The sequence below is a fragment of the Oreochromis niloticus genome, linkage group LG23 (assembly GCF_001858045.2).
Source record: "Oreochromis niloticus isolate F11D_XX linkage group LG23, O_niloticus_UMD_NMBU, whole genome shotgun sequence".
Taxonomy (NCBI): Eukaryota; Metazoa; Chordata; class Actinopteri; order Cichliformes; family Cichlidae; genus Oreochromis; species Oreochromis niloticus.
The window spans coordinates 28806910-28813916 of record NC_031986.2 but is presented as its reverse complement, the minus strand read 5'-3'; the positions used below and the strand labels follow the sequence as shown (position 1 = coordinate 28813916).

Below are 7007 nucleotides of genomic sequence, written 5' to 3'. Positions count from 1 at the left end.
AAACATGTAAGTGAGGAGTGGGCAGATACTTTTCACAGCACTGGGTATATTTTCCTGTCATCGTGCTGTAAACAGGAAGTAGATGTGCTATCTACTGTACATTATTGTGCTATCTACTGTACAATATAAAGCGCCTTGAGGCGACTTTGTTGTGATTTGGCGCTATATAAATAAAATTGAATTGAATTGAATAGATGGAGCAGTACTAAGTGATATCTCTGAGGGATCAAACTTTCATTGCTTTGAGTGCCAGATGTTTCATCGTAGTTTCTGCTTTCATCTTCAGTGTTGATTTTTATTTCATTTCCTTTCATTTTCATTTTTTGCTTTGTTTCATGTAAAGTGAGGCTTTTGGCAAAAAGTCTGATACAAGGCTGCATTCTCTCATTTGCTTGGACGTTTCCGCACACGCTCAGACTTCTTGTGAACACCTCACACTGCTCTGTGCTGTGGAAGCTTCTGAGCTGTGCTGTGGCCAGACGATTTTACCCTTCGATGATGGAGTCTGGTTTCATTTCTGACCTCAGATCTGCTCTTTCTTCCTCCTGTGACCTCAGAGGTCAGCTCCTCTGCTGCTCCCTGCTGGCTCTTGTGATTGCTGAGCCATTTACACAGTGCATACACTTACTGGCCACTTTAAGAGGCACATCTTGCTAGTAAATGGTCAGACCTACTTTGCGTTCAGAGCTGCCTTAAATCTTCATGGCTCAGATTCGATGAGGTGCTGGAAACATCCTTCAGAGACATGACAGCATCACAGTTATGATGGGGATCTTCCAGTACATTAGCAACAATGCAGACATTTGAACTGTGTTTATTTAAAGTGAAAATGACAACTTCATACCAGGAAAAAAAAAGAAAAGAGGATTAAAGTGATAAGATCACATCAGTGTTTTGACGTGGATGGTAGTGAAAGCAGAAAATGACAAATGTAGTTCAGCAGCAGCGTTTAACACAAACTCAGTTTAGAAGTTAAAAACAGCAGTCTTCTCTGTGGTGCTGTGTTGGTCTCCTACAAAAACAGAGCTTTGAATAACCCACACTGTGAAAATATTTCTGAATGGAGTCAGAATAACACATCTGAGGGAGACTGTTTGCTTTAAGCTGCTCTCACATAAACACTGGACTCTCATAGCTGTGTCACACCTGTTTATGGACAAAGTCGTGTGATCATGAGAGTCATGTGCTGACGTACTATTTTAATGTTTAACAGGTGTATCGGGAAGGGGAGGGATAACCAGTGAAACAGCTCACATTCAGCTATCACACCTTTTCTCCTCATAGGGGTAAAAAAGTTTTTACTGTCCCCCTTTCCTGAGGAAAAAAAGCCAAATGCCAGCACACATCTGAGAGCGCATGTGGAGTGTGTAATCTGAAGGATTAAAGAAATAGGCTGTTTTACTTTATCAATTGCCGGACGCATTAATGAATCTTTTACAGTGACTTGCCTAATTACGGGATAGGGCTGATACAAGTGCAGGTTGGTTTCCCTTATATACATAACTTGTTATTTTACTGGAAAGAAATATTTATGTAAATTTCAAAATATTCTTCTAACTTTTTTTCTACATTCAGAATGTTATTGGGTTTTTTTCATGAATGCTGTTAAAAATTGACTTGTATAGGCTTGAAATGCACTTTGATAAATAACTCAACACAAATAATAACTGGCTGATTACTTTACATAATTTCAGTTGAGGTGTGCAAATGTGCTAGCATGTTCTTTTAACATTTCATGAAACACGTACTTATGCTTATAGAAGGATAGGCTCACACATTTTTTGTGCATGTCTCTTTGAGAGGTATTTTGATATGTAAGTGTTAAAATAGAAGTGATCACACTTTTGTTTAATCTTTTTTTTTTTTGAACTTCCATGTCTGAGTCCAGGCTCTACACAAAGAAGTCATACCACTGAAGACCAGTAACATGAAGCTGGCCTTGTACCTGCCAGGCTGCTTGTAGGACAATACGTTTCCTGTCTGCACTAGTCCAAATTTAGATCCGACAAGTGGCTTCTCCATACTCATGCCCATTGTTTTCACTGGTGACATATGTAGCAGGTCAAAGTCACTGTATGCCTCTGCTACCTGAAGCACTGACAGGTCAGGAAGAGGGCTAATCATTCTTCTGAAGAAAGTGTTCCTTTGAATAAAACATATCACACAAGCGTATTATATTGACACCACAATGTGTGAGGCAGTAAAACAGCAGAAAGTATCTGTGTTGACAATATTTACTCTAATCCTTCTCTACAGACTTGGCCCTGTACAAGCTTAACTACCAGCATCTTTGCATGTGGACCTGGTTTTATACCCTGTGAAGTTGAGAACTATAGATCCAGAGTAAAGGTAAGGTGCAATGTAATTTTTTTTTTTTTTTTTTACAAATACATTGTAGTCATACTTGAGGGCTGTCAATATAATAAACGTAGCTCAGAGCTAGCTATTATTGTATGACAGGCATTTAAATTAACTAGCCAGTAAGAAGCATACACATGTGCACCACTTTAAAACTTACATCTGTCCGAGGTTTGTGCCATTGCTGTTCTGATTAAGTACAGGTGTAAACCGGAGGAACCACTGGCACACTGAGCTGGGAGAAGTGGGCTGTCTGGAACAGCAAAACAACTGCATGGTTGCCATGTGCAAGCCACACAGGAGCACCTGCACATCATCATAATTACAGGAACTGCATTGTGGAGGACTACCTGGGGATGGGTGATTTTCAGTCATTGGTGCAGGGTGGTGGCTTGAGGGGCAGTGCCAGGGAGGCTGGCAGGGCAGCTGAAAGCAATTCAATAATTATGCTCTCCCTCTTACCTTGACACCAGGCAGAAGGAGGAACAGGTCGAGACAGCTGGAAAGCTGTCAGGATAAGAAACTAAATAAATAAAATACAAAATTGTAAATAAAAACAATCACAAACACGCCAAGTGTCTTGGGGTCTTACTGTGATCAAGCCATATTTTGCACAAACTGAACAGCTTGAACTGCAAACTATCAGAACACTTCAAGTCGATCTCAGTCAGATTACCAGTGCTGCCCTATTTTTACACTATGAGGCTTGTCGTGCTACTTCATGGATCTGAAGCGAAAAGCTGGTACAGTAATCTCTCCAATTATCCTGTCTGTTTGACACTAACAACAACAAACACAGATTAAAGCAATAAGTACAAATAGAAATTTAAACCTGTATGATCAAATCTTACTCTTGAAATTACATCATTTTCCCCTTTACTTCTATAACTTCTTTTACATCTGTATACTATTAACACAGAAAACATTACCTGCGTCCTGTATTTACATCATCCAATCAGCGAGCTGAACATTCTCACGTGGTTTGCAGTGACGCGTTTAGGTTCGCTTGGAGTTCATTTCGATTTTTCTCCGTGTGAAAACCGCAGGATAAAGCTATAAGTTTACAAACTCGTCGGGTGATTCGGACCACAGTAAACGAACTACATGTGTGAAAATTCCCCGAGAGTGTGCCTCCGTACACCGGTGCATCATCAGGAGGGGCGGGTTCCTTGGCAGCTGAGATAATGCTAACAGCAATCGCTCTAGGTGTTTCCTTCCTGCTCAAAGTTTCTTCTTCCTGGGGTTACTGTCTGATGATCGTGTCCGTGTGAAGGTAATGTTAGCAGTCTGTAATGCTTTCCTGGCTAACATTAGCTGTGTGCAGAAAGTTATTCAGGCTGATGATGTTTCAAACAGCAGTTCGTGGCTGCTGACTGTAGTAAAGAGACCTCTGGTAGACCTTACATGCCCTTACTTAGCTTGGCTCTTAGCTTTCCTGTCAGCTTGGCACAGTTTAGAAATGCAGAGAGACATAACACGAAGTCAACAGGACTTTATCAGTCCTGTATCAGTTAACTAATTAGCTTCCTCTGCTCTCACAGGGGCATGAGTCTATGCACCGCGGATACCTACAGTACAGTAAACATTACACTGCCTTCAGACAGCGAAGCCTGTAACAAAACAGGTTATTGAGTATACTGAGACCATTTAAAGAAGACTGCATACGACTCGCAGTTTACAGCTCAATGGAAGAATTCAGATGTTGAGATGCAACATATTCAAAATAGAATTTTTACTTTTTTCTTGCTTAGCTTATTATTTTTTTGTAAATATTACAGCTTGTTTTCTCTTCTTTTAACGGTCTTAAAATATTCAGTTGCCCTTTTTAAACAATAGAATAGATACACTCTTGTTTTCACCACAAATGTTTAACAGAAATGCTATTACCTGGTTTGTTTTGATGTGGCTGCATATCTTAAGGACGGTTGCACTGAGTTACGCTGAACTCTCTGGATTTACTGTGTGAGAATGCTGGGCAGTATGCACAAAAAATAATCTGTTTTTATTTCTATTTCATATATAAGGATAAAAATACATTTGATTATTTCTATTTTATATCTAATATCTCTGCTTTTCTTTATTTATATGGGTAACACGCCCTCCAATCCATTATCAGAATAGTTGTCCAAGAGCCAAGGAGCACTTGTGGAGAGTTATAGAAAGGAATCAGCATGTGTAAGTGTTTCAATGCACTCAACCACCATCGCCTGTATGAATGCTCACCACACAAGATGCCATAGCGGAAGAAACAGCATGTTGAAGTGTGTTTTTGAAGTTTACTGATCAACATTTAGACAAGCCTGTGAAATGCTGGAAGAATAAAGTCTGGAAAATGTATTGAGACATTCTTGATAAAAAATCTGCTGCCGCCTACCAGGATAATGAAGATGAAACCAGTGTGAACATTTCACCAGGACAATGATCCCAAAAAGAGATTCAAGGAAACTGTCATTTGGTTTTGGAGACAGAAAATTAAGCTGCTAGAATAAACCAGCCAATCACCTGACCTTAATCTAGGGCTGCACGATTTTTTTGCCTAGAATTGAGATCACGATTCTCTCACGATTTTCTTTTCCAATATAAATATTTATTGCACTTATTAACTGCACATCAACTTCGTAACAGTTGAAACTGAACATAAAAACAATAAATAAAAATAAAAACAATAAATGCCTCACATTTTGTGGTTGCTGCAAAATGTTGTACTGCTTGAAATTCTGTCTCCACCGTTGCTCGACACTGCATGTATAGAGCAGGTAGTGCAACAATAGAAAAATAGTTGCGGGACGGCACTGTGTAGCGTTTGTCTAGGGTGTTGATCATTTTCCTAAATCCCTCGTTTTGCACAGTGTTGATATATCTTTGGTCAGCTGATAAGTAATAGCCTCCGTAATTTCTTTGAGCCTGCGGGAGTTCGACGTGTATAGGGAAGCGCTGTATAAGGTTCCCGTTATTGATGTTTGGGTGGTTGACCGGCACAAATTTTCTCCTGTCACTTTCTCGTCATCCCTGACGTGCTCTCCCTTGTTTTTTCCCTGCCAATTTGAGCATCACGGCACAGCTTCTGTATCACGTGGTCTAAGGCTCCGCCCATGTCATTTGTTGAGCAGGAAGGGTGAGCGCTTGTTTTCATGCAGATTACGTCCCGGATCAAAATGCGGTACAATCGTCGTCGTCTTTTTTTTTTTTTTTTTCTTTTTTTTTTTTTTTTTAATCGTTGTCATTTGGAAATGAGATCGCACATAAGTATGAATCGAGATCGCGATTTTCTAACGATTAATCGTGCAGCCCTACCTTAATCCAACTCAAAATCTATGGAAAGAACTAAAGCTCAGAGTTCATGGAAAGGCTCCACGAAACCTTCAGGATTTGAAGACCTTGTTTTAAGAAAAATTAAACAAACTTTTCACATTGCGAGTCTAGCTTTTTCTTGTTTTTTTTTCTTGTCTCCCTCTTAGTGTATAGTATGGCGTTTGTACTACACATTTTTTATTGCAAGAATGATACCCATCATTAATATCTAAACTTATAGTGTTTAGATAGTAAAGTCTGTCATACACTTGTTCTTGTGGATGCACCCGTTCATTGCACCCCTCACAGAGAGTGACTGAAGCTGCAATGGCTGTTTCTGCTTTGACCAAGAAGATGTGGATATGAAAACAATGATTGTACACCACTTGTCTCAGAGCTCCTGATGCCTTCAATTCACCCCCTTCAATGCAATGCCAGTCCTTCTTACTCTGCCAGTAAACTCCAGAAAATACTGTTATGGTTTAGGTCTCATTAAAGTCTATAGACTTCTCAATGTCTGTTATTATGTGTGACATTGCCCTAACATCAACCACAAGTCCTTTGTTTCAATCCGCAAACTTAGAGTTCACCTGTCTTGAATGCTAATGTGTTGTCTTCAGTGCCAGTTGTTTGTTTTGCATTGGCTTTCTTTCTTCATCTCCAGTTTGAATCTTTATGAGTGGAAGGAAAAAAAAGTGCAGCACCATTTCTGTCCTCTGGATTTGCCAGGTTATTTATTTATTTTTTTGGCCACAATTATATCAGGTTAACATTACTTTGGAGTCTGTCCTTCTTTTTGTCTGTCCTTCTTACTGGGACACTTTGCCATAGTGTTCTTCATTTTTGTCATCTTTTTCATTGTCTTAATCCTCATTGGCCTCTCTCATTCTTTAGAGACAGGGGTGGAGAACTCCAAGCCTCAAGGGCCGGTGTCCTGCAGGTTTTAGATGTGTCCTTGATCCAACGCAGCTGATTTAAATGACTAAATTACTCCCTCAACATGTCTTGAAGTTCTCCAGAGGCCTGTAATGAGCTAATCATTTGTTTGACCCAGGGAAAAACCTGCAGGAAACCAGCCCTTGAGGCCTTGAGTTCCCCAGCCCTGCTCTAGAGGTGCCCCAGGAACTTTGCCTCACATAACACGTAGTTTTGATCATCTCTGTAGATGTATAATCTGTGTTAACTGCTCCCTTCTGGACCCATAACCTGTTGGCACAGCCATCATAATTTGATTTTTTAAATTTAATTTATTACACATGCACACTCATACATGTCATAGGTCAAAGTGTAAGTGTAAGAGTATATCCCCAACAACTTGTGCACAGCTTAACAAAAGCTGAGTGTCTCACTTTCAAGTC

At 39.9% G+C, this 7007-nt stretch overlaps 1 protein-coding gene and 1 long non-coding RNA gene across 5 annotated transcripts in view; one reads left to right on the top strand and one right to left on the bottom strand.

Annotated features, from left to right (window-relative positions):
* Positions 1-203: 203 nt before the first annotated feature.
* Positions 204-3423, bottom strand: LOC106098156 (uncharacterized). 4 transcript variants are annotated; one of them, XR_002058301.2, is made up of 5 exons: positions 3288-3423; positions 2709-2865; positions 2519-2611; positions 1946-2143; positions 204-735 (listed from the first exon to the last, which is right to left on the bottom strand). It is a non-coding gene; the product is annotated as an uncharacterized LOC106098156 (long non-coding RNA). The 4 variants fall into 4 exon arrangements; XR_003216333.1 differs by having other exon boundaries at positions 2709-2881; positions 3288-3390; XR_003216334.1 differs by lacking the exon at positions 204-735 and having other exon boundaries at positions 1292-2143.
* LOC100702088 (NLR family CARD domain-containing protein 3) overlaps positions 3341-7007 on the top strand; it is a 39525-nt gene continuing 35858 nt past the window's right edge. The window contains exon 1 of the mRNA XM_019351666.2: positions 3341-3631. The gene's annotated coding sequence lies outside the window, so the exon portion shown is untranslated. The remainder of the gene's footprint in view (positions 3632-7007) is intronic.